Raw genomic sequence first — 27,644 nt, forward strand, 5'->3', positions numbered from 1 at the left:
TCCTTTTCTCCAGGCTAAACAGTCCCAGTTCCCTCAGCCGCTCATCGTAAGACTTCTGCTGCAGACCCTTCACCAGCTTCGTTGCCCTTCTCTGCACACGCTCCAGTACCTCAATATCCCTCTTGTAGTGAGGGGCCCAAAACTGAACACAGTATTCGAGGTGGGGCCTCACCAGTGCCGAGCACAGAGGGCAATCACTTCCCTACTCCTGCTGGCCACACTATTTCCGATGCAAGCCAGGATGCTGTTGGCTTTCTTGGCCACCTGGGCACACTGCCAGCTCATATGCAGTGCGCTGTGCTCCCCTGTGACCCAGTGCCTGTGGGTCGCTCCTGCCTATTTCCCAGAACAACTCCTCTACTTTCCAGAGACTACTTTTCCCAACCTGTCTCTCTGAAATCCCCAACCCCACAGCCCCTAACCTGCAGCATGATACAGTCTGTTTTGGGGCTGGCTGGGAGCCTGGCTCCCCCCACACCAACGGCTGGTTGGGAAGGGAAGGCCTCGCTTCAAGCACAGTGGTTCCTGGGGAGTCAACCATGTAACCCTGCGTCCCAGGGGCAGCGGGGCTGAGGCCCGGCCGCAGTCAGTCCTTCCCGCCGCCCCTCACCACCCCCTCAGCAGCGGCGTCTGCTTTCCCGCCAACACCCCTCGCCCGGCGGCGGCAGTGCGCCTGCGCCGCGGGCGGGCTGTGGGGGGGCAGGGGCAGGCTGCCCACACGCAGACGGCCTTCCCGCGGGCTGTGACGCCACACCGCGCCGTCGCTGTGACGTCGCGGCGGCGTGACGCAGGCACGCAGAGGGGCGCGTTTGTAAGTTCCCTTCCCCCCGCGGCGGTGGGGGCCGCGGCCAGCGGTGGGTGGGGGCAGGCGGGCGGCGCTGGGGACGACGCGGGGCGCGGCTGCACCCGCTCCCTCCCCCCGGGCCGAGGAGCCGGGCGGCGGCGCGGGGCTGTGGAGGCCGCCCCGCTGGCGGCCGGGAAGTGGGAGGCGGCGGGGCAGCGGCTCCCGGCGGCAGCCCCGTGCGGAGGTGGGCGCCTTCCCCGGCCCGGCCCCCGGCGAGCCCGAGGGGTCCGTCGCCGGGCCCTGCCGCTGGAGCTCCGCGCTCCCGAGGCCCTTGACTCGCCCAGTCACGGGACAGCGGGTCCCGAGCTCGCAGTTCAGCCGTGCCTCCCGCCGGTGAGGGAGGGCTCGCCCCCTGCAGCGGGGCCGCCTGGCAGCGCGCCCGCGGGCCGCCGGGGTGCGTGCGGGGCCCGCTCGCCTCCCACCGCCGGAGCCCCAGAGCGGCGGTGCGCGGCCTGCGAGGCGTCTGCAGCGCTCGGCCTGGGCGGGCCGCTGAGGCGGCTGCCTGGTGCTGGGTGAGCACAGTGCCAACGCAGCCACCCGGGACTCCTCTTGTAGGTGGTGTCAGCCCTCTGCAAACACAGAAGCAGCGAGCGGGTGTGACTGCAGTTATCCGATGTGATGTTACAATAAAGATCCGTGGAAGGGTTTCTACAAGTCACGAAAGTTACTTCTGCAGTTCACTTACAGTTTTTTTAGTACGCGTGGCCATAAAATGTTGCATATACGAGGGATGGCAGTAGACGCCCTCAGTTTTTGTGACGCTGAGTTGTGGAAGCATTTGGCTGGTGTGAAATTCCCCTGCCAGCGTGAGTCAGAGCTGCGCACGGAGCTCTTGACTCTTAGACCTGAGCGTTGTTTCATAAACCTTGCTGCTGCTGCTGCTTCCATAAAAGTACAAATACTACGTGCAGTCTGCTCGGGCTCCTTAGGTTTTGGAAGGAGCCTGAGAAGAGGCAAAGGGTTTTCGTTTGTTCTGTGACTGCAGAAATGAATGCAATAAATGGGTGTAGTGTTTGTGCATAACTAGTGCCGAGGCCTGCTGGCTTATGAATCCATTAGAACTTTTTATATTGGTAATAATGAAATAAAGAATATATCCCAAGTTCTGAGTGATCTGATGTGGCTGGCATTGGCAAAATAAGGAGGGAAGTGTTTGAAAGCAGGGTAAGAGACTTTTGGAAAGACTGCAGTAATGTCTGCAGTGTGGTGGATTTGAAACTGAGAGATTGGCTTGTTTAAATTTGTTATGTCCAAAAGTCATGCTTTGTTAAAAGACTTACCTAGTTCTTTGCATGAATTAAAATTGATGTGATACATTTTACCTTTTATTGGCAATCTTTTGCTCTTCAATTCATACTGCCTTGTGCTCGGTTCCTTTCTTTTTCTCCATGTTAAGTATATCTCATTGAAGCTTTTTAATGTGTTTTGAAGTCTCAGTCAACGGTCTAGCCCTTAGATGCTGTGTAGATTAGCTGGCTTAGTTTAGAAATTATAGTCTTGAATTTGTACATACTGATTTATTTGAACCTGTAATATGCCATTAAAAATGGTCTTTCATATTATTATCCCATAATAAAAAGGAAAGAGGAGGATAACATAAGGTAAATGCACAGCTCCCTTGTATCACAGTAATTTTTGTGTGCAGTTTTTTGTTTTTTCACAGGACCATTCAGCAACCAAAACACGGAGCTGCTCCTTTTTTTTTTTGTCTAACCTTATTGTAGCTAGTTATTTTTAGTACTAGTTTAAGTTAATTTTTTAAAAGTTATTTTAATGCAAAGCAAAATACATGTTTCAGGGATGAGTGCATATTTTTTTCTGCTTCAGTAGCTAGAAGAATAGGATTTTTTCAGACTTAAAGTGTCAAAAATCAAAGAGGAAAAGGAAGGAAAAAGGCTTATGCCAGTTATGGTGTGTGTTTAAAATATTTTTTTGTGATGATCTGATATAATGTTCTTAGTGTTTAATTAAAAAATATTCTTGGGTAATGATGATTGGAGGATCGGAAGAAAACTAGCACTATGATATGGTTCAAATGTTAACTTTTGGACAGGCTATTAAAGTAATAGATTTTGGAGTAACTAAAATTTTGTAATTAAAATGTTTTTCAAAGCATTAATGAAGGAAGTACTAGTTTCCTATGTATCCTCTACATCTCATTTGTGAGAATATCAGAACTAGCAATGATAGTGACAACATATGAGGTACTTCTGCCTTTCTCACATGCAACTTTAGGTATATGTAGTGATTGCCATATATATATGTTTTTGATGTACAGGTTCAATGATTATGTTGCATTAGATGGAAGGAGTGTTCTTCATCTGTGACTTGGGGTGTTTCGAAGATTTTTATGTGCCGAGGTAATGTTATTTATGGAAGTGGTTTAATGTTTTAAATGTCTATATGAAACTGCTGATGGTTTCATGTATTTATTTGCACCTAATGAGGTAGATGTCAGATCAAAGTGAAATGGTCAAATGGTGAAAGTACGACTTTGATCTGAAGTTGGCTGAAAATATTACTGTAGTTACAATTATAGAAACTTACAGAGTTTTAAAAGTACGTGGTCAAATCAGGAATGTATGAACTTTATAAGTTATTTTAGCAATATTTTTTCAAATTGTTATTGCAATTTCTAATCTGAAGTACTATTAATGTATGGTAAGCCTCAGAGGAGATGCCATTGTATTTGATCTGTTGAGAGCAAACATGTTTTAGTAGAATTCTTATTTACCACTTTCTAAAATGTATGCCTCTGGTTTTTATTTAATATGATTTGTGTCCTTTGCTAAATACATTTTCTGAAATATTGGGACTTTCTGGTTTTTGTTTTCCTTGAAACAGGAATTAAGATGGATGAAGTATTTTATTGGCCATAGCAGCAGCAGGATGTTTAAGGTGGGTATGTTGAAAGAATATAGTTAATATCCTTGCAGAATATTTTAATTCTATGTCTGTCTGAACACAAAGAAATTACATATGGTAAACTAGGGTTCTTTCCAGTGGTAAATGTAGGTAGCTTACCTGCTTTCAATTGTGGTAAGCTGCTACATGTTTAGCACAGGTTACAGGAGTAGATGCAGACAGCCTTAGGTAGCTGATGCATTTTAATTTTGCATCCTTTAATGGAAATTTTTCAATGTGTCCTTTTTCTAAGGTTTATATGCTTTTTCTTTTGTAAAACTGGACTGAGAAAATATGAGAATTTTTTCCGGAATCTTCTTTTCAGTATTCTGGTTAAATGTGGTCAAAGAAGGAAAAAGATTCAATCACCATCTATGTACTTTCCTTCTTATGCAGGCAGTTTTCGTTTCTGTGTTTGAGTTGCTGTTTGTTATTTGTTTTTTTTTTAAATTCTTTAATGTCATTGAGGGTGTACTTCAGTGGGAGTATAATCCAATGAAACTAACTGTTTCCAGAATTTCCATAAAAAACATTAGTGGTTCAACAGCAGTAAAAGAGGTTTTGATGCTCATCCTCATCTGCAGTCAAGCTAAGATTTTGTCCTTATTTGCTTAGACTTAATGCTTCATGTTTATCATTATAATTCACTTACAGAGATCCAGAACACGTTTTTACTTAAAAAGATTTTTTTAAACAAAATTTAAAACATGAATGTAGATTTTTACAAGACTAACATTGGCAAATAAGAGAACAACGATGCTTGAATAATAGTTGAGCACTTTCTCATGAAGTGTGTTTGCATGCTGTTGTTATCAAAGTTGAATGAAATACAAACTTCTTCACAATGTTACAATTACAAAGAATATATATGGTGTAGATCTTTAATGATTTTTTTTTTGTTAGTTTTGAAAATAAGAAGTTGTGATAAGTTTTTGATCCCAGGCTTTCTCTTGCTGGTCTAACAAACAGGTTCTTACTGTCAGCTTAAAATGGCATTTGGAGAATGCAGTCTTTGTATTATATTTGCTCTGTATTGCTATTGGTCTTGTCACTTGTCACCCTTCATGAAAACACACAGAAGAGCTGGGTGGAAACCATCCTGTTCTTCATGTGATATTTTTTAATGAAATGTGTCTTTGACTTATTATAGTACTGTATTTGCAGGTATTGGATTGTCCTTAATAAGCTGATTAAACCTAGTGTAAGTAGTATTCAAGCATTTTTTTTTTAAAGGACTGATTCCATGGGTATTTATAGTGTAATTAAATGTTGTAGGAAATGTTATCATTGTTTGTGGAGCAATACATCTTAATCTGATAGTTCTTCCTAATTCATATAAAAAAATGTAATCAAAACACCATAAACATCACTGTGGTAGAACTGTACTGTGTATTAAACAAGGATATGAAAGTGCATAAATTAAGGAGAGAATATCTTTTGTTTGTCACTTCAGTCTTTTACCATTTCAGGAAAGAACTATTTCCTCACCTAAACTGTGAACTATTCTTGGTATCAGTGGTTCTTTCTTGCATCTTTTTGAAGGGCGTACAGTATTGAAAGCCTTTCCTGAAGGGAGGCTAGCCGATGTCGTGATACCAGAACAGGCTTAATATTGAGCTGTCAGTATACTTTCAACTATTGCACAAATGAAAAGGAAATAATATACTATGTAGCTCGATGCATCTTTCAAAGTTGTAATGCATTGTGGTCACTTCATTTGTGATTAAGGTTTTTTTTTAAAAAAAAGCTTTATTTATTTGCAGAACAATGAGTTGTTTTTTTCATGGGATCATATAAGGAGTAAAATTATGCGGTATTGAGTGATGAACATAAGTATTTTTTTAAAGTGGGACTTTTACTTTTAGAGGCTGCTATAGGATATTAATTTCTGTGTATGCTTCGTGTAGTTTCATTCTGTGTAGTTTCATTCATTTTCAGAAAGTCTAAGCCTAAGATTGTTGGTTTAGAAAAAGTATCATAGTTAATGCCAAGAAGGGGTCATGTGCTAAGATGAGCTTCAAAGCTGGACTATCCTAGCCCTGCTGAAATGCCTCTGTCACAGCAAGTCACCGGGGAGGCAGAGAGGTAGGAGCTTGCTTGGGTGTTTACCAGGAGAAGCAGGTGCAAAAGAGATGCTCACAAAAAAAGCAGCTCACAAAATTTGTTTGATAGGTATAGGAGTTGTGGGGGAAAGAAATCACTTCTGGCAGACTTACTGGGATCTATCGATGAAATTGGTTTGGGTTATTAGGTGACTTCTAAGTTATAGTTTCATGGAAAATTTTTGCTGTTTGTTTGAGTTTGGCTGGCAGATCAGACAGGGCAACATTTCCATACTCAGTCTTCCAACGTGAAGCCCTATGTTATCGTAACTGAAGGTGGAAATGTCTGTAGGAAGTATTTAATGGTTTTACCTGTCCCAAAAGCAGAAACCAAACCAAACCCTTAAAGGTGTGTCATCTTACTTTTTGGTGTGTTACTCATCTGTTGTAAGGGACAATTGCAAGGGACTCTTTCTTCTCTTCTAAGGACCTTTCTCTAGGGACAACGTTCTGAAAATGATGCATGGTGACAAATTACAGCTTAGACCAATGTCATTTCTGTTGTACCTGTGCTGCTTTGCCACTTCAGTTTTCTTATATGTATGTTTGTGGTTCTTTTGGATGAACCATAGGAAATAGGGATGTTCCTGTTGCTGGTTTGTGTAGTTTTGAGCACACTTCAGTCTTCTACATGTCATTGATTTTAAATAGTAATGATATGAAACTTAATTTTGGTGGGGTTTTTGGCCGTCCTTGACTGGTTAGCCTTCCTAAGTGAGGTAACAGTCTGCCAATTTTCTGTGAGCGCCTGTAATCTCAGATTTAGATCAGGCTGCTGTTTCAGTGAAGTAGTGCTACATACATGAAGACATGAGCTTCTGACAGCTCTTGGTCTTGCTCAGTTCAGTCAGAACAGGTGGTGAAGAAATATGGTAGATCCACGTTTTTAGGAAGCAAGGCAGTAAAGTTTAAATATCGGCATTCAGTCCAACATCAGTCAACGCTAATGATGTGCACTGTCCTAAAGGTAAAAGTATATGAACCCCCAAAATACTGTTAGGGAATCAAAAAGGATCAGTCTATAAAAGCCTGCATATTTCTGTTATGTATATGAGTGCTCTGTGTATGATGAACTTTTAAGTTGTCAGTCTACTAGTAAAACGTCCTAAATTAATAATATGGATGTTCAGTGGGTTTTATTGCTTTTGTCATCAACACATTTTGAGGCTTTACTGAACAAGGAAAACAAATTGGTATTGGATTTAGAAAGAAGGGACTGTTCTGTATTACAGAATTGAAACTGAGACCACCCAAATGCCTTCAGCTGGTTTTTGTTATTTTCACAAATAGTTTGTTCTTTTAGCAGAGTGTTTAAGAACAGAGTTGGTTCAATCACTCTATTATATTTTTCCCTAAATGGCAGTATTAAACAAACTTTACAATACTGTTCGTGACTGAGAAAAAAAATCTTGGACTTTTGATTGTCTTGGGTTTTTTTCACTTCCAGAAGGCGGATGTGATTTCAGATCTTCAGATGCACCTTTTTCTTGGAAACTTTTGTCTAGTTTTGGCTGGATATGTACTCCTTAAGGGTCAATATAGTATCAATCATATTTTATGATATTTTAGTAAGTTAATTCAGGGATGTTACATGTTTTCTGTAGTTCTTGTAGGTAAGTGGGATGTAGAGCATTCTTGTCTTCCATATATATGTGTTATATTTTCTATTAAAGTTAATTTTTCAAAGGGCAGGTTCTGTATTACATTACAGACTTATTCTTACGCCAAAGCATACTTGGTGCCTCATTGAAGGCCAAAGGTGAAAAGTCCACTTATCTGCAGTTTAGGGCAGTCACCTTTGCTTAGTCTGTGTTTATGCTCTCTTGTAAACCAGTGATTTTCTTTCTAGGAAGATATCTTGATGGGCATATGACAAAGATTTGTGGACTGTAATGGGTGAGATATGAGGAAGAAATTATGCTGAAGGACAAAAAAGCAAAGACTACCTGGCCTGAAATCATAAGTCTTCACATGCTCATAGTGTCACATATTCAAAATAGGGGGCTGTGTGTCAAGAATCTTGTTTCTGAGAGCTCTGTGTTTACCTGTGTTTGTACTTGCAATCAGGGTAAACAAAGTGTGATGGAGAATAGCATGGGGAATAAAATACTATGGTAAAAATCAATATCTTACTGTCATATAGCATGCCATCACAGTGTATGTGGTGCTGGATGCCTCTTCTAAAAGGGATGGTGTAGAGGAGAGGAGATTCAGAGAAAAGGCTAAAAGAGCAATCTGTGGGGATGGAAATTTGCTTGTATGAAGAGAAATTTAAAAAAAAAAAAAAGATTGTCTAGCCTTTGAAAGGCAATGAACATGATGAAGTATAACACAAGTACACAGAATGATGAATGGTTTGAGAAAAGTAATTCAAGCTTTTGTTCTTTTGGTTCATGCTATATGAGTAAGGGGACATTCTGTGAAATTAGGGTGGCAAATTGAGAAAGGAAACTTGAGAAAGGATATATTTCTTAATAAATTGATAAGACAGTGAGCGCTGCAGTCTAGGGATAATTTTAATTTAGGAAAACTCTGATAGAAATTGGATAATTTAGAGTGCAATAATATTTATACAGACTCAGGTTACCTTTTTTCCTGAAAGAACATAACCCCTCAGCTTTTTGTCATTTGTAAGATTATTTTTACCATTATGATTTTTTCCAAAGCTCATCTAAAAAACTATATATTGGTGGTTGGAGTGAAGGAATTAAGTTTGTCCCTAGTTTCTTTAAAGGAGAAATGGTTATAGTCTCTCACTAATTTGTTTGCTCTCTATCCCTGTGTTAGGGTTATATCTAGATGAAATACCCACTAGGTACTATGTCTAGTTCTCTTGGTAGTATCCACTGATTTCCTTTGTTTTTCTTGTAAGTGGGGACATTGAGGAAGAAGTTTTAGGGAGTAACATCGGGGTCCTTATCAACTTGGAGAGAAATTATGGGGGGCAGTTGCTTTTGTGACTTGCCACTTGTGAGACACTGTTCTGTTCAGCTTTGATTTTTCTGTTGCCTGGGCTCATGCATTAAGTAGGTGTTCCTGCTTAATCCAAGTCAGTACACAAGTTTGTTCTGTACATAGAGCGATGGAATATTCAGGGAGGGTGAGATGAGCTAACGCTGGCCTTCTGTGTCATCCAGCCAACTTCCAGCAAGTATGTAAAAAGTCATAAGAAAACAGCAGTGGGGGTATCTTAATTAAATGAGCATGCTTGTCGCTCTGCCAGTCTTTTCTCTTGGCATGGTTCAGGTCCTAGAAACTATGTTTGCTTTCAGTCTCTATCAAACTCAAATATAAAACTCTGTGATAAAAGCATCAAAAGCAGTGTTCAGCAGGAAAAGACTACAGAATCAGCTTTTGCTCATTCCCACTTAAATGTCCTTTTCACTCCATTTAATGGAGGCTGCAGTTTTTACTTTTGGTGTGTTTAGCAACAGATTGACTTAAATTTGTTGTATTTGGCTCTAGAGCAGCAAAGAGCAGATGTCAGGAGGTGCCGTGACAGGAATAAAAAGATTCAGAAGGCTTGTGGGAATTTGGGGGGTGAGTGGGAAATCTTCCTCCTATTTTTTCCCTGCTAGAATCCATATAACATTTAGAGTTGGCATGCAGTTCAAAACTTGCTGTGCTGCATGGGTTGGTGCATTGACGCAGGCATTCTTTCCCACAGCTCAAATTGTGGAAACAGAGTTTATTTATAAAATAAAATATGCCTGTGAAATTATAATTGATACCTTAATTATGGAGAACTCGCCTGAAAGATGGTAGCTTAGTGACCTGTGGGACGTTTTCCTGGATTAGAATAGCCACGATTTATACTGAAACATTTTCTCTGTATGAATCTTAAAAATGGAATTCCCCTGTCAAGGCAGAAAAAATTCGGTAACTGAGAGGCACTCTGTCAGGGATGATAAGCCTAAAATAATGGTGAACTTTTAACCATTATTTAGGGTTGGAACATCTAAATAGTAAGCTTTGCTATTTAGAGATTGTCGCTATTCACCACTACATGTTGCCAGTCTTTGCATAAGCAGGTGGGTGCCAGATGTATGTGGGATCCTGGAGAAGTTTGTTGCTTTGGTTTATTTCTTTTCACTTTTGTAATGAGAAGAACGCTGCAAAAGTTAGTGGCTGCTTTTTTTTTTTTTTAAGGCTGGGAGTATTTTTATCTTTGCCTTGATTGAGGGTCCATTTCTGAAAACAACTTGTGTAATTTGTTAGTAGAATGATTACTTGTTTGGTTATCTTTCTCACATCTTTTTTTTTCCACTCACTATCTACCTGTACTTCAAGAGTATATATTGCCACAGTATCATTTATAGATTATAAAAACATAAATGTGGTGTAATTTGCAGCAATTTTGATTGCAGGTTGCTATATTTGAAAGTTGTGCCAATTCTCTGTTGTCTTATGTTTATAATGATGTATTTAATACTTCGGAGCCTGAGGAATTTTTTTTTCCTGTGATGAAAAAAGTTACTTATACAATAATCTGGAGGGGACGATAGTAATAAATCTTCTGATTTTCCTTGAGATGGTGCTCCTTAATCTTGTGTTAGTGTTTTAGAAAACCTTGTTGCCTCCTGCTTTGGGTCTTCATATTCTAGTAGTGATTGTGGTAGCTGTTATCATTTTCTGGAGAGATGGGATTTGAAATAGAAGGAATGTATCTTATTGTGCACTTAATGAGAATATAATGAAAAAGTCTGACTTTTTTTTTTAAAAAAGCAATTAGTATAGTGGGGTGAATTGTCAAAAGCATTGTATGTGTAGGATATGTAATGTACATACTCTTCTGCTCAGGGTTTACAAAGTCATAATTGGAGTATGCTGTTCAGATTTGAGAACAAATCTTCCATATCTTTTTGTGATTAACTATGTAGATGCACTGCTAAAAGAAAACGGGACAAACTAGCTTGCCTGTTAGCTGTAGCATGTTGAGTTTCTTGGTTAGGTAGCTAATTTCAGCGGCTTGAAAGTGACAAGCCTGGAAGTAATTGTGGTCAGAGCTGCTCCAAAAGGATTGAGTGAAGCCTTTTTGATTTCCTACATGTAAAGGAAGCCAGGTTTGATCAACAGCTGCTGTGAGGGTTATTCAGACAGTGCGTAAGTTCAGTCCAGAGCAGGATTTTGCACTTCTGACCAGTTTAGGGCATGTTCTTTTGCTTAAGGTGAGATGCTGAAACTGTAACAGAGGTTGGTGTGTTTGATTAGCATCATTTATGTCTCTCCTGTACTTAATTTCTTCCAGGTATTTTTCACCTGGCTGTCAAATTCCTTTGTTTACTGCAGTGTCTGAAAGACTTTGTGACCACATAAAAAATGTTAGAAAAACTCATAAATTATGGATTCTGTGTTTGAAATGATCTAGACTTTTTTTCTAGATCATTTAATAGTAAGTATTTGTAAGGTTTCTTTTACATGGTAAGATTTCACTTTAAAAGAAGCATGAAACTCTAGATTCCGTTTAGGCTAGATCAAGATCTGCAAGGATCATACCTGTTTCACTTATTTTTTCATTATTTCATGCAAGTATTAAACCCACATTTATGTACTAGCATGCTGTGAAGATAGCTGTATATTGCAAGGAGAGCTGATTTGACATATTATTAAGTAATTGATCTAATTCACTGTAAAAGTTTTGAAACCTTTTTGCATCTAAAAATCTTCAAACACTTGTTATATAATATTGATGTTCATTGGAAAGAGAAATTTTTTTTCAATTTTGAGACACAAAAGTGTATTTTCATGTTCAAGATTAAAGTAGAGCAAACTCTTTTATTTTTCTTTTTTTATTTTAAAATCAAACTGCACTTACAGAAATGCAGATATCTTTGAAAGATTTGGCTCATCAACTTTGGAGAAGCAGAAGAATTCCTTAGACTACGAATACTGCTAACTAAGTTGATGGAAACTCCTGACTATAGAATTGGTTTTTTCTGCATATGTCTCTTCCTGTTTCAGGAAGCTGTTCATTTTGGAAAAAAGCAAAAAAAAAAAAAATCAAGAACTGTAAAATATTGATTACAGAAGTTGTGGAGTGATGGGCTTTAATTGGACCATGAAAAATGCAAGCCAAGGAAACAGGGTAATTTCTTGATGGTGGTATCTAATAATTTGCAAAGCACCTTCCCCCTAGAAAACAAAAAGTAAAAAAAGAATCATCATTTGGATAATGGACTGTACCTATATACTATTGGAACTGCCCTGTCTTATCAGGGAAATAGGACAGGCGAAGTATCCCAGGTCTTATTTAATCCTGGGAGATTTCAGTGATGGGAGAAATAATCATTGTGGGCAGTATAAGCCTTTTTTTGTCTAAGTGGAATTATGTTTTAAAGTGTGTGCTGTTCAATAATGAAAACAGTTTACTTGAATTGTCACTTTATAATATTTCATATGTGAAACACTAGAAGGACTATGTCCAAAATGTTTATTAATAATTAAATTTAAAGTTAATTAAAAGTTAATACATAAACTTCAAAAATTTGTGTAGGTTAGTACTGGTTGGCACAGAATAACCAAGCATGCTTTCTTGGAGGATATTTACAAAGAGTTTCAGGTTTTCTTTAGCAGCCTCTCTCTCCAATACTCATCTGTGAATGATGTAGTTATCTGATAATTCAGCCTTTGGCAATTATGTTGAGAAAGCTGCTTTATATTGCGAAGGAGAAAATGTTTAGTGTATATACTTGCAGTTAGGAAGAGACTGGGTGGGAATATTAACACACGTGTTAAGTTGACTGACTGTAGATATCCCCAAAAGAGGAGGTTTTAAACTTCTGTTGACATCTAGTTGTATTACAAATGATTGTATTTAGAAGCTTAATTTTCAAAACTATTATCTTTGGAATTCACTTTTTCATTATGAAGTGGGTTCACAGGCCCAGAATATGACATTCTTTACTTTCAGGTTTTTGAAGTTAATTGTATTTCTTTCTGGAAATAAGATGAATGCTAGTAACCTCTCCATTAAAAACCATTACTAGTACTGGTACATTACTAGTTTTCAGATAAAAATTCTAAAGAGGTTCTGTAAAGAGTAGATGTGGCCAGGTGGAAAATTTTGTTGATTTGCAAAGGAATCTTATATTAATGGTGCACACTATTGTAAGCCACAGTTCTGCTTCAGGATCCAGCAGATGAATTAGTTACAAATTTATGTGTTGAAAGGTGTATTGGCTGCACTTGGGAGGTACAGGAAACTCTTCCCAGTGCCGTTGCCATCAATTCATTTGCATGATAAGAGTCCTTGTAGTTAGCTCGTGGCTTCTAACAGACTTCAGACTGGTCAGTTCACCTTGCTGAAAGAAAGGCTGTGGTTTTATGCACATTGGAACTGTCGTAGTTCACTGAAAACGCAATAGCAGTATCACTGGAAGTATTTTTACTTGTACGAGTCCTTTGAAGACAGAATATCATGCAACAATACGGGAATATTTTTCTGACCGATCCACAAACGGTGTTATATGCTGTGGATAGATTTGCGTCAAGTTTATAGCCATTGAAATTTAGTGGCTCATGTGCTATTGCAGTTTTTTGGATGACATGGTGTATGACTATTGTACTGCTGAATATTTAGTCTGTTGTGGAGACAGACAAATTTAAGAGAAGTGACTTTAATCTCAGAAGAGCGTGTATTGACTGGGAGAGTTAGTTCAGTTTGTTTTTGCAAATCACCAACCCTTAAAAGTGGGATTAAGTTTAGTGCAGGAGAAAATGGAACTTTCCCTTTGTCTCCAGAATGAGGTCACGGTGCTTGTTTCTTTTCAGCCTCCATCTCAGTGAAATAATAGAAAATATAATTATTTCATATTTCAGTTTTATCTCCTGAAGAATGGGAGTTACAGTTACTTGTGCAGGCTGCAGTGTCAGCAATGACTTTTTGGCTTTCTCGATTGTTACTTCTTTACTGCACCGTATCTGCCCTGTTTGCATGCCCATGCTCGAAATTCTCATGTGCTTCTTTTGTATTTTATTTTCTTTTTTTTCCTCAATTTTATTCATTTAGCGATTCCACTGAGCAGGTATCTGAATAGACTTTAGTCATGCAGGAGTTGGTTGTGCATGTGGTGTTAGTGATGGCAAAGGCCCGCCTTAGATGTGAAGAGAAGGAAAAAGAAACAAAATAGAATCCAACAGAACAGATGAGAAAAGAAAGACTTTGGTAGTAAAGGAGCGTAGAGAGGAACACCTGACAAGGTGGAAGAAGAGAAGCTACAGTGCTGGTATGGAGATGCACTACAAATGCAATGTGTGATGACACTGTTCTGATTTGTAATTTTAAAAACAACTAAAGAAGCATGTTGTTTAAATAAATAAGATAATTTATTGTTTTTTTTAATCATGAAAGTGTCATTCTACCTAATTTTTGAGGTAGATCAGATATACGCTAATACTCATTTTAGGGGAGGTTATTATTTTTATTTAATGAGAATATATTAATCATAGTTTTAATCAACAAATTAAAAGCAGTAGTGGTCGGTTGCTTTATTGCTCATCTCTTGTCTGATCAGGGTTATGCACTAATACTTTGCAGCATTATCTGTTGGTAGATATAAAGGAATACAATTTTCCTTAGTGGGGAGCTTAAAAAAAGTCTCTTGCTTCATTAAAATGCTTCCCAGGTCTGTGTGAAGAGCATGCATGCATGATCACTGTTCAGTTTCCAAAATGGCACTTGAAGGCTTTCTAACTAGATTGAACTACAGTCGGATTACTCAAATTCCCTCGTGTCCCTAGAGAATAGAAATTGCTTTACCTACAAATACATAGGGTAGCTTAAGCCCATTCTGTTGAGCTATGGGGTTTATTTCAGAATTTGGGAGATTCATTTTTATGGAATAGATAACAGAGTTAGCATTCTTGCTTGGATAATGTACTATTTATTTTGGAAGGAAGTTTCCCATAGCTAAATAAGAACAAGATGTTTGACCACCTTCTAGGGAGGAGACTGTTTGGTCAGCATAAAATTAAAAGAAAAAATTCAGAAGAGTCAACTGACCATTCTTACATGGTGTTCAAAATGTTTTCATGTTTCTTCTGGGCTTTAATTATACTGCGTATACATGGCAAGAAGAAAGACCAGCGGTTTTGTTCTTTTCTTGGAAGCATAGCTTTATCACATCGTTGGGAATTTATAGCCTAGTAATATATAGTGTTTTTTCCATTCCTGCATTTTGCAATTGGTTTGTACAGCCTCATAGTTTGGCAGCTGAGAGCTCACTTTTTCATGATTTTTTTGGCATGAAAGGGTTACTGTTCACATTTCCTGTGTAATTCCTTCTGATCTTGCTGGGCTGTAATTACTTTCTTGATGTTAAACATTCCCAGGCTCCTATAACCTTCTAGCCTGCTTGCACTGGCCAAGTTTGTCCCAGGTGATCATGTGGGCGAACCTCCTGTTTTTAAGGATAAAAATCTCTCCTTCCTGTGTAAGATAGGCTACATACTCATTCCTTTGCTGTGCAATCCCAAGAGAAATCTTTTTAAAAATAATAATAAGGTAACACATCACTCTTTCAGAGTCAGATTTAGCAGCCAAGTAGATGACAAATCAAGTGTGTGGGTTTAGAATTTGTTGAATCTTGGTTGAATGACTGCAAGTTCACATTAAAGATTATTTTTTCTTAATACATTTGGAAAATAGGTTATGATATAAAAAAAGATTTTGACTGTAGCTTCTTACTTTTGACCATATAATTGGCAAATCATTTTAAGCTTGCTTGAATGTAGAACTACTTAGTTGAGCCTTCAGGATTTTTTTTTCCTTTTGAATGCTTCACAGTAGCTGCATATTTTACTAAAAACAAGAGGAATTACTCATTTCTGTCTTTCCCATATAGTTCAATTATCCTGTATTTCTTCTGATTTTCAGTTTGTGGTATATAAGCATAAACACAAGGTATTATTTTTTTTTTAAATAGAAGTGACTGCATACTGCTGAAAAATGTTGGCTTCAGAGGTGTGGGAACTGAAGTGTTCTGTTCTGCAAAGGCACTGAAAGGTCCTTCATGCCACTGCTCAGCTGCTCTTCAGCTTTAATCTGGAGGAGCCACCTGTAAGAATGCAAGTGAAGTTTGCTTTCCATGGCCTTTATGCCATTTTCTCACAGTGCCAAGAAAGATGCAAGATGGTGATGGCAGGGTTTTTTTTAGGGTGTGAGGAGTTGTAACGTGCTGACATCGATGGGTGGGTTTTTTTGTTACTGACAGTGTCAGAGAAAGTAGCTGGAAGTTCTGTGCACCATTGGTTCAAGAAGTAGCCTAACTTTTGATACTTCATTCAAGAGCAATCTCATTAGCTTATTTTCCTGTTACAGATAATTTTTTGTCATAATCCTAGTCTTACTACTTCGTGCATTTAATTGGCTGCTGTGTGAAATTCTCAGGCTGCAAGTAATTCTATTTTGTTTAGCTGTGGTATTGTGCTTGCAACACAGATACTCAGAAGTCTTCCCAGTAACTGACTGACTGAAGTCTTGCGAATGCATAACTGTGTTTGAGCTCAGTGGGATTATACTTGGAAGAAAACGTTATATTGGTAATAAATTGTAGCAGTTTGAACCCTTTTCTTAGTTTAATTCTCATGCTTACCGATGCCTGTGCTTTACTATATAAATAGAAGTTAGAGCAGTTGGTGTGCATGTTGTTAACTGTGCTGCTATGCTAGTGAAGGATAAGAAGAATATATTTTAATGAAAATGTATTTTTAATTTTTATCAGGAAGTCTTCTTGAATTTGATGGCTTGGAATACAGTCAGTATGCTTCCCAGTTGTTAATTCCATAGTCTATCTCATAATTGGAAACATGGCTGTCAGATAAGCCTATTTTTGTTGTTGAACCCAGAGGTTCTTACTGGCATATTATTCAATACACAGAAGACTGGTCCTGGCATAAAGTATTTATACAGTAGTCACATGAAAAAAAACCCAAACCATGAAGCACCAAGTGAGTATAACTGAAGAGACAGAAGAAGATACTGCTGATATCTTGAAATTAGACTGTTCCTTTGTCATTTTATCATGGCCTGCATGTGATTTCCAGGTACCTGAGATTTTGTAGGAAACTTCCCATGAAGAGGGCTTACCTAAACACATCCACTTGGGTATGCGTTAAACACGTTGCAAGCATTCTAGGCTTCCTGTGCAAGGAAGTGCAGCAGAGTAGTGCTTTGATTAAAACTTTTTCCAAAACAGCTTACTTTTGACTTACATTAGGAAAACACTGATGAATTTAGGGTTAGTTGAAAGTGAGTACAACTGTATTGAAGTCTGCTTTCCGTCTAGTAGGATGTATAGATTGTCTTTCCTTTCTCTTTTCCTGTTTAATTTTGCTCCTGCTCAGATGAAGACAGTGAGGAATTACACGTTATATTGTAATTAAAGGTAGCCTGTTTTGAATTTACTTTGTAAAGTGCTTAGAATGTAACTGACCAGACTCTCCATTATAAATTTCACCTTTGCAATGGAAAATACCCTGAGTGGTAATGAATTTTCTTCTGTGAAAAATATGTGGTCTCAGAGTCCTATGCAAATTACCTTCTGCTTTTTGTGTAGGAGGCACGTTACAGGATGTAAGCTGGTGCTGTTGATCTTGTGTGTGTGTGCATGTTGATCTTCTAGTGGTTTAACTTAAAACTCTTTTGGATTTAGATGTCTAATGTACTGGAGGCAAGGTGATGCGTGTAGCTGTGATGCAGGGAAGCACTGGACCTAATCTTAAGTGTATTTAATGCAGGGAAAGAAGCTGTTTGGTTTTAACAAGCTACTGTAGAATTAAGGAATAATTTGAATTAGGTGAGCTTTTAAGCTTTCAGACAATGTAGTCAACTGTATTTTTATATTCAGAGTTATACAAATTCTCTCCTTGAGAAGACATGTAAATTACTGTTATGACAAAATGCATAAATATGTCTAGGATTTGATAGTAATTAATTCATTTCACTTATTTAAGGCAAGATTAAGTGCCTCAGTTTGAAACTGGCTATAAAAAGTAACATGTAAACAAATTTAACACACATCAGGTGTAATAGCACATTTCGTAGAATTGCAGACACTTTGTTTTTTAAATGCAGTGGTTTCTCACTTTCAACATTCACAAACTGAAGTTTAGTCACAGAGCACCTCTTGACTAGATTTTTAAGGGCCATTTTTATGTCCCTGGCTTTCCTGAGTGACTTGAGCTATATATAACAAAGTATTAAGTACTGCTGAAATGTTGATTAGCACTCTGATAGAATTATGTTATTTACCACTGATGCGCAAAAAGAATGATTGTCTCTTTGAGTTTTCTTTGATTTGTCCTGGTTCAGAAGATGCCATGTATCCACTGATGGGAGAATCTCAGAACACATCCTCTTTGTGCAACTGTCAGGATCTTTTTTCTAGTCACTGGATTTGGTGGGCTACTTACATGAGAGTTCCACAACATTGACTTCAAAATAGATGTGTTGCACATCAGCTTTCTTGTGGTCTACATTTCATCTTTGGTTCTTTGTATTTACACACACATTACATACATATATATTTATATGTAAATATATTAACAGTGATGTTTTTATAGGAATTGGCTATAGTCTTCATTCTTAGATAAGTGTTAAGCATGCATAAGATCTTTGAATTATGGCAGTCCTTTGTACACTGGCTATGTATGTACTGCATTTTAATTCCATCTGTCTGCTTCCTCTGTATTTAGTAATGCTTACTGAGTTGATGCACATATTTTTGCTATTATTTATTCTTTAATTTATTTACATATTTTCATTCCTAGAGTTCTATATCGATGCTTTAGGGAGAAAGAGAGGTGAAACACGGAGCAGAGATCCCAGTGACAAAGGGGGGGAAAAGGTGTGAGGATACTGTGGTAGCACAGTAAGAGGTTTTAGAAATCAGTAATGTCAAAGTTAATTTGAATCATCATTTATTTTGAAAGGTTCATTATTTAACAGACACATATGTTGGAAAGCAAAATTAGTAAGTTGAAGAAGGATGTGCCAAAAGTAATGTGCTCTTGTGAGTACACATTATGGAATCATAGAAAAAATTATTTTGGAAAGGACCGCTGGAGGTCATCCGCTTAAATACCCAGCTCAGAACAGGGCTACCTTCATAGTTAGGTGAGGTTGTCCAAGGTCTTGTTTAGCTGAGTCTTGATCATCTCCATGGATGGATATTACACAGCCTCTGGACACATTTTTCCAGTATTTGACCACTTTTACTGTGATTTTTTTTTTTCCCCCCGAATATCTCTATTTCCCACATGGCAACTTGTCTGTAGCCTCCTGTCCTTCTCATGTGCAGCCTGAAGGACAGTCTGCCCTCATCTTCCCTACAGCCTCCTATTTTAGGTAGGTGAAGACAGCAGTAAGATTCCCACCTTAGCTTTCTCTTCCTACAACTGAACACAGGTAAGTCTGTGGGGAACCCAAACATGAGCACAGGCCTGTAAGTGCAGAACAGATGGGAGTATTCAGTTCCCTCAGCTTGTTCTTGTATATCTATGGAAGCCTTTCTTGGCCTCTCACATCCCTTGCTAGTTGCAATTCCAAATGATCTTTGGTTTGTTAATTCTGCTATGTGCCCCCAGGCAATGTTTCTGTATTCTTCCTGTTAGCTGTTCCTCTTCTACCTTGCGTATGCTTCTTTTGTCTGGAGCTCCATTAGGAGTACTCTGTTCATCTGTGTTGGCTTCTTCCACACCTGCTGCATGTCAAAATGCTGGACCATTCTTGTACTTTGCAGAGGTTGACCTTGAATATCAACCAGCTCTCCAGGGCTCCCTTATGTTTCAGGGTGGCCCTCGCAAAGGGGTCACACCAACTAGCTTTCTGAACAAACGGAAGTGTTTCCTCAAGTCTAGGACTGCAGTTTTGCTATTTGTCTTGATTGCTTTTCTCAGGATCTTAAGATTCATCATCTCCTACAGCTAAGGCTGCCATTGGCTTTCACATTCCTGACCAGTTCTTTCTTTGGCTTCCCTCTGTCACTTTGGAAGACTGTGTTAAATCATCACCATGTTTTCCCTCTGAAAACGTTTAAACCTTATTATAAAATACTGGCAACATATAGTAGGATAGAATGTTGAAAAATTAGGCAATGCAGCTACAGTTTCCTGTTCTTGGTAGGAAATAAGGCTTTTAGGACCCAAATGTTAGAAGAATTAAATGCTCTCCTGCCTGTTGTTGCCTGAAAATGAAAATGTTTGGCATAAAAGCTTGAAAATGTTCTTGAACTGTTAATGGAAACAAATTTCTTAGTTTGTCAAAAATGTGTATGAGGAAGAAAAGAGGAATAGAACAGTTTGTCAGACTATATAGTTGCTACTTGAGACAAAATTTCTCTTCTGTTACACTGCTCGCTCAGAATTTCTTGGTTTGAGCACTGCTTGTAAGAGGAAAAAACAAGTATCCTGGGTAAAACTGCCATCTTTCGTTTAAAAACTGAAATGGGCATGATTTCTGTAGCTTAAAATTGGATAATACCCAGCTGACAAAAGCAACTGTGCATTAAAGACTCGACACTGAAAATAATAATTTCAGATTAGATGAGAATCTCTACCGCTGTAGTAAGTTAGTTGGTGGACTGTTGTCTTGGGCCTGGTGATGTGCACAAACTCTTTTGGTTTCTGAATCATACCCATTGAGAAAAAAATAATTTGTTGTTTATCTGAAATAATTGAAACCAGTGTGTGTGTTCATATTTGTTAGTGAATTTCAGGTGGCATTGTTTTGTTCTGAAATGGGAAACAAGAAGATTGGGGTACTGGGGCAATACTTTTCCCGTTTACACCTAATATTTAACAGTTCCATTTTTTGTTTCTGGATGATTCATATATTTTTTTGAAGTATCTCTTTTCAAAGTTCACAAAGCATGCATCCAGCTTATTCACTGGATTTTTACTAAATAAAATAAGCAGTGATTTTTGAAGGGGAAAAAAACCTGTAAACACCCTTGTTCTCTGCAATTTATTCATGTTTACAGTCGTGTAACAAGCAAGATCCCAGGTGGCTGTTATTTGTGACCATTTACAGACCGCATGCAAGTTCAGTGATGGAAATAGCTTATTTGCAGCTCTTACCAGCTAGTTAGAACATTTTCTGTCCCCTGTAGATAAATACAGGAACAAAAGATGCCTGATAGGCTTAGCTAATATTAAGTTTTACTGCCCAGTTTACCACATTTAGAGACTACTATTTAGCAAATGAAGAAAAGTGCATTAAGTATAGTGATAGACATGCTGGCATTTTTTCTGTGCCAAGAGAAAATGAAGCATCATGACATTTTTAACATTTGATATGAAATACCCCCCAGAATTTCTTGAAGTTCTGTCCATGTTTTTAAGACTTTTTAATTGTATGGTTTTAGATGAACAGTCATGAAAACAGAGAACTTTAAAATATATTTTACAATTTGAAAGGGATTAGGAAACAGGAATACACTGCATCTTTATAATTCATGTGTTTCTTCTGTGTAGAAAGAGTTCTATTATTGCCATCTGGACTGATGCCTAAAGTAGTTTTATGCTTTCTATGTGATCTGCTAAGTGTATATATATTGTCTAAATTTGTTACTTATTGGAGGCTTCTTTTAAAAATCCTATCCAAAACTTCGCATTTCAGAAACTGAAAGCTCATTATACCATCTGTATAAGATGAATTTGGTTTCATGCTGTGGATTTTCATCATCTTTAAATACAGTAGGTGTTATAACTATTGCGGTGGACAGTTTTGCAAATACTTACACATTATGTATTTATGTAGCCTGAAATATTGAAAAAATGAATTACCTATTTATCTTTAAAGATAACTGTCATCAATAGAAATACCTATTTTTTTAGATTAATCAAAGGACTGTGGGTTTGAATGGAACTCTTTGTCATTGCCATTGCATGTTTCTTTTTTAAGGTTAATTCAGTTCAGACTTGTAGCATGATTGTTGACATTTACATGCTATGGATCATGAGGCCTGCATGCAGTAAGTGAATTCACACACATCAGAAATATCTGTACAAGAAAAGTGGGAAATGTCTTTGGTAGTTATCACCATTATTTTTTCTCTCGTTTCCTCCCTTCCAGTGGTCTAAAAAAAAAGTAGTTGGACTGGATGAATGAATGTTTGATGCAGAAAAAGATGCAGGTTGTTGGTATGTGCCCAGTGCGTGTGTAAAAAATACAAAGTTTACAACACAGATCTGAAGTTATTTCACTATTAGTGGAAGGCAAATGGACTTTACGGAGAGAAGGTGAATGTGATAGAAGTAATATGTAGGGTTTTCTGCTTTGCTGCAGGGGAAGCATTGATTTTTATTTTTACAGAGATGCATTCACTAATGTTCTTTCCATGTTAAAACTCTTATCTAAATCTTTATGGGATATCATGTTCTTTGTCCAGACTTGTATATTTCTGCTATTTAGCGCTAATTTTTTGAGATAAAGCAAAATGATAAATGAAAAAAAACCAAATCACAACTTTGTAATGAAAATTATAGTGGATCCAAATAACTTGTCTGTTGAAACATTTTTAATGAACATTTACTGGAGAACCTCTGTGAAAACTAAAATGTCACAACAAAACCTTGCAGACTTTTCTGTGGTCTTGTATATTAAACATTCTGTTGCTTACTTTAACAGTTCTCACAATTCAGAAGACAAGTAGAGTGATACTGTGCCAGTGTTTTAACTGACAAAATATATTGGAGGCTTTTTATAAATGTAATTCAGATCCTAGAAACATGAATAGTTCCTTAAAACTCAGTCTGTATTGAATAAAAGAAAATTAGGAGAATTCAGCCTGTTGCATGTATTTGTGCATATCAGTTTGTGCTGATAAATCAAGTGGCCACTGATCAATTTCTGAAGCTTCTAAAATACTTTTTCATACATATATATATAGATGACAGTTTTCTAAGAAATAAAGCCTCATTATTCTGGTTAATTCTGTACAAGTTTTCTTTCTGATGCATGTGGAATAAATAGCGCAGATGTGTTAGGAACTGTGACCTAACTTTGCAGGTTAGGAGCCAAGAACAAGTTCTGCTTGCACATATCTCCTACTTTAATCTTTAAAACAAGAGCAAACTTTAAAAGCAAGGAATACTAGAGCATAGGAATCTGACTGACTTGACAATTGCTTGCTCATTTAGATACTCCCAGAGCAATTCTTCTCTTAGGAAACATGATTTGTTTGGTTAAAACAAAGTAAGAAGGGGAGTGAAGTTAGCAATACAGTTTAAAGAATGGGGAGCTGATGATGGCAAGCACTACGTGGCTTGGAGACAGTTGGTTAAGGAGGTAAGGCTATTAATAAAAATCTGTGGGCAGTAGGGTACAATAGAGTTCTTTAAATATAGAGGGTGTTCTTGAAGGATACAAAAGCTTAGTATTGATAGAAGTCCAATAACGGGCAAGGATGATAAATTTCTGCTGTGTAGAAAAATGCATAAATATTCAATAAATATTATGTTCTGTATTCAGAAAGAGGCTGGATTATGCTTTTACATCTCACCTCCTCCATCATTAGTGATGGAAAGAACGTATTATCACTGTACCAGCAACTATTAACGTTAAATTTTTTTAAATCTGCTGCACTGACACCTACAGATACTAAAAAAAACCGCTTAGAAGCTATATGAATTATTAATTTTGACTTTTAACAAATCATGGAACAGTGGAGAAATTTCAGAAGGCTGGAGGTGAAGGGGAGCTGATGTGCCCAAATTTAGAAAATATAATATGAGCACCTTGAAAAGGCAGATAGTAGTGTGCCGTCAGTGAAGATTCAAAGAAGAATTGCATAATTAATGCTGATCAGAATGGGCAAGTCAGCTCCTACCTTGTACTGCTGCATGGCGTTACTCCATGGGAGGGCGCTTGCATTTGCCTTCGCCCTTGTTGAATTTCACAGATTCCTGATAGCTCTTTCCTCCAGCCTGTCTAAGTCCTTCTGAACAGAGGCCCTACCCTCCAGCTCTCAATTTCATAGCAGTTGCACACATGCTAGAGTGTACTCTGTTGCATTATCCAGATCATTAATAAAGATGTTAAACAGTGTTGGCCCCAGGATTCATCCCAGAGGCATGCCACTGGTAGCTGGTTGCCAGCTGAACTTTACACCACTGATCACCACCACTCTTTAGCCTGACAGTCCAACCGGTTTTCCATGCACCTTATAATCCACTTTCCAGTACATGTCTCAGCAATTTGCCTGTGAGGATACTGTGGGAGACCATGTCAAAGATCTTCATAAAGTCAAGATGAACAACACCCACTGCTCTCACTTTATCCCCAGGACTAGTCATCTCATCACAGGAAGTAGTTAGATTAGTTGCGTATGATGTACACTTGATAAATCCGTGCTGGCTGTTCCCAGCCTCCTCCCTGTCCCTCACATGGCTAAAAATGGCTTCAAGGAGGCTTTGGTCCATAACCTTTCTGTGGACTGAGATTAGGCTGACTGGCCTATAGTTCCCCAGACGCTCTTCCTTGCCTGTTTTGAAGATGGGTGTGCTATGTGCCATTTTCCAGTCTTTGGGAATCTCCCTTGATGCCATGACTTTTAAAAGATGATAGAGTGCATCCCTGCAGTGACCCTGACCAGCTCCCTCAGCACTCTTGGATACATCCTTCTGATCCAATGGATTTGTACATGTCCAGTTGTATTCTCTTACGGAACCACATTTTCATTTACTGTTGATAACGTCATGTTAGTACCTCAGCCTTTTCCATGCCTTCTGTCACCTGGTTCTCTTCTCCATTAAGCATTAGGCCCACATTTTCCTTAGCCTTTCTTTTGTTGCCAGTGTACTTGCAGAAGTCTTGTCACCTTTCCCATCCCTTGCCAGTTGCAACTCTAGGTGAGCTTTGCTTTTCGTACCTCTCTTGGTGCATGCTTGAGCAAGTGTCTTAAATAGTTAAAGCTCTACTGAAATTTAGAGACAGTGAATATGACTACCGAAGTTTGAATTTGGCCATAATGTAGGAATTAGTGCCACTATTCAAAAAAACAGATGTTTGGTTATTTAATTACCCTAAGTGAGCAGAACTTCAGTGTTAGAATTTGAAGACTTGACATAACTTAAGCAGTATAGGTGTCCCACAGCATGCTTTTTATGGGTAGTTAATGAAAAGGTACTGTGTGTCAAACCACAAAAGCCTAGTTGCTTTAAGAGCTTGGTCATGCTTAATTGTTTTTCTCTTGAAGTACTAATTCAGTTTGATCTTGCTTAGTTTGAGATTTAACTGAATGAATTAGGAATACAAATATCCTTAGGAACAGAAGGCAAAGCTGGAGGCCCATAGAGAAAGAAGAATGTTCCCAGGGTTAGCATAGTCTGCACACCACAGCTGGTTGCTGGACAGTGGCCAGGAATAATTTTGACATGTTTATTTCACATTTTTTCTCCATGAACATGTTTTGAGGACACTTCATTAAGTATGTCCGATAGTCTTTGAAGCTCTGTGCCTTTAACATTTTTCAAACAACAAACAGGGTCGTGGATACAAAAATGAAAATTATATTGGCGAGGACTATTTGCACAATGAAAACAACACAAGATAAGTGAGTGAAGGCAGTGAACTAGGACAGGTTAGACTTTGATTTATTCTTTTTTGTATGTTTGTCTGTGTGAAGGTTTTTGTAATAAGAAGGTATGTTTCATCAGTAACGTTGTGCTGACAGACAGTAATAAATCCTGCAAAAAACATATCATGTAAGTAAATCATGGAATAAGGATATACACTTTGTCTTGCAAATGTTGTCCTGTATACTGCATGGGGAATGGCTTACCAGTTTGAACAACAGCTGCTATTTTATATTGCTTTTGGATGCTAATCAATCAAGCAATGTTACCAAATCTAGATAAGCCTGTGGAATACTTTTGTCTATCTAAATTTTACAATTGTTATTAAGAAATTATTTTATGATTGGTATTAAGAATCTTGGTTTATACCAGATTGACTAGAAAATATAATCTGTTATGTTCTGATTGCTCTTAAAATAAATGATTTATCAGTCAATTTGGCCCAGCAGTTGCTTTGTCAGTTGGGTCAGACCTCCGGGAGCTCCCAACCAGGGAATTGGGGCATTCCAAGCAGGAGAATCCATGGAAGTGGTGACAGTCCTTTCCCAGAAAATGAGAGGGATATGACTGTTCGAGCAAAGAATGCGGGTGAACAGCTGAACTTCTCTGCTAGGGTCTATATGAAATAGTTTGGGCACAGGAACAGCCGGGAGGGAGGATGCTGCATCCTCTGCACGTGCTCATCACACAGCTGGGCGATTGCTTCTCTTGCTGCAGTTTTCACAAGGGTTCTACAGCTGTAGTCCACTTCTTCAGCTGTGAAAGCTGAACTGCCCTAAATTTTGCAAGATAATTTTGACTACATTGGTTGTGTGTTGGGAATTCTTTTTAGCTACAAGTATGAAATTTATGCAATATTCTTTAACACTTAAGGTACTTACTGTCACAGAACTTACATAAAATGAGACCTTTTAATTTTTGCACTAAACTTGGAACTCTCTGAGTTTTGTGAGGGTGTTTCAGTGAGATTATGTTCTAATTTGTAAACTTAATATTTGATGATTCTTCTGATGTAGAACAGTTTATTATATGCTTAGGAGGCAGTGAAGGTGGAAATCATAGAGGATTTAAGTTGCTTCAGCCAGTCATTAGGTTTTTATGGGTTTTTTAAGTGTGATTTGTTAAGTACATATTCCTTTCTGATGGGTAGAATCATGTTTGGGAAACACAGGATATAATTCATAGTTGGGCAATGTTTTTAATGTTCAGCGTCATTAAGAAAATCCAACTATTATATTTACATCACTGGTTTTAAAAGTATTTGTGTTCTTGAAGTGTACTGGGCACTCAGCTATCCAGAAAAAAAGGTCCTTCACCCTGAAACACAGTCTAGGTTAGCAACGTTAGAGCCAAAGTTTGGGGTAGAATCAGTGTAGCACAAAACCAGTCAAAACAGTTCTTAGTACACCATCTGATTAGTTATCTGGTATATTTTTCAGTACAGGGCAATCTGCAAGGACCAGCTGTGCCTCACAACGGTTACACATTCTCAAGTAAATTCTTCTTCTGTAGAATTTGGAGATTATTTTTTAGTTCAGCTGAAGAAAATAGGCCTTTTCCTTCAACATAAGAAACTAAATATTTCAGTGGATAGTTCTTATCGAGAGCTTTTTTGGTTGAGAGAAGTTAGGCCTTAGAATCTAGTATGCTTTGATTGGTCTTGGGCATTGGGCAGTGTTACTTTTTTTTTTTTTTGGCACTAATACCCTTTTTCTCTTCTTTGTTTCTCTAACTTCTGCCTTAGAAATGTGTATGTTACAGGTGAGCCCTTTGGGGGGGATGACTTTCTCTTAAAAGTCATTAGTTGATAGGCAATTTGAATTTTAATATCCTGGAAATCCATACCATAGGCCTAGGTCATTTATGGCATGATCAGGCACAGTCATAGGTTTGCCTTCTCACTTTGTCCTCTACGCCATGTAATAATAAGCTCTCCCCCCCCTCCTTAGTTCTTGAATGCTTGTTTTGCTTGAGTCTGCGAATAAGACACATGGAAGTTACTTTTTAAAATGCAGTGTATTTTTTGTATGGGGGATATTGCTGCACAAAACATTATAAGCGTCAGAATGTAGCTTTCTGACTGAAAGCTGTCTAGCTGACTTTTCAAGAAACTCCATAATGGAAATTCTTATAGAAACAACTATAGGTGGTGCTCACTTTACTTACTTAGTACCATCGCAAAATTTAGTACTACGCTCAAGCTTGCAGCTGTAAAGTCA

The 27,644-nt window shown here is 38.1% G+C and overlaps 1 protein-coding gene across 8 annotated transcripts in view; it reads left to right on the forward strand.

Moving 5' to 3' along the window:
- The first annotated feature begins 715 nt into the window (after window positions 1-715).
- Window positions 716-27,644, forward strand: part of ZNF438 (zinc finger protein 438) — a 62,323-nt gene continuing 35,394 nt past the window's right edge. For 6 of the 8 annotated variants that reach the window (XR_012774142.1, XR_012774143.1, XR_012774144.1 and 3 more), the window contains exons 1-3: window positions 716-811; window positions 3,123-3,204; window positions 3,689-3,742. The gene's annotated coding sequence lies outside the window, so the exon portion shown is untranslated. Of the gene's footprint in view, window positions 812-894; window positions 1,029-3,122; window positions 3,205-3,688; window positions 3,743-4,912; window positions 4,950-27,644 lie in introns of those variants that run through there. The other 2 variants (XM_075492530.1, XM_075492529.1) reach the window with 2 other exon arrangements.

Source organism: Mycteria americana, chromosome 2 (assembly GCF_035582795.1).
Source record: "Mycteria americana isolate JAX WOST 10 ecotype Jacksonville Zoo and Gardens chromosome 2, USCA_MyAme_1.0, whole genome shotgun sequence".
Taxonomy (NCBI): Eukaryota; Metazoa; Chordata; class Aves; order Ciconiiformes; family Ciconiidae; genus Mycteria; species Mycteria americana.